This window comes from Limulus polyphemus, unplaced genomic scaffold (assembly GCF_000517525.1).
Source record: "Limulus polyphemus unplaced genomic scaffold, Limulus_polyphemus-2.1.2 Scaffold256, whole genome shotgun sequence".
NCBI lineage: Eukaryota > Metazoa > Arthropoda > Merostomata > Xiphosura > Limulidae > Limulus > Limulus polyphemus.
The window spans coordinates 89,219-89,597 of record NW_013665866.1 but is presented as its reverse complement, the minus strand read 5'-3'; positions in this window follow the sequence as shown (position 1 = coordinate 89,597).

Sequence of the window (379 nt, the reverse complement as noted above, 5' to 3'; positions counted from 1 at the left end):
CTGGTTAGGCCACATTTGGAATATTGTGTTCAAGTTCCTCACTTTAGGAAGGACATTGAATTGTTGGAAAGAGTTCAGAGAAGGGTTACTAGCATGGTGCCTGGGATGGAGGGGTTGTCATATGACAAGAGGCTGAAATCTCTCAAATTGTTTTCTCTTGAGAAAAGAAGAATTAGGGGGATCTGATTGAGTTGTTTAAGATTGTGAAGGGAATTGATAGTGTTGATTTATTATTTTTTTTATATTTAACAATGAGAATAGTAGGACTAGAGGACACATATATAAATTTTGGCAAGGTAGGAGTCATCTTCAGCTTATTTTTCTAACAGGGTGGTTGGGCTTTGGAATGGGTTGCCTTCAGATGTTGCAGAGGCAGTAA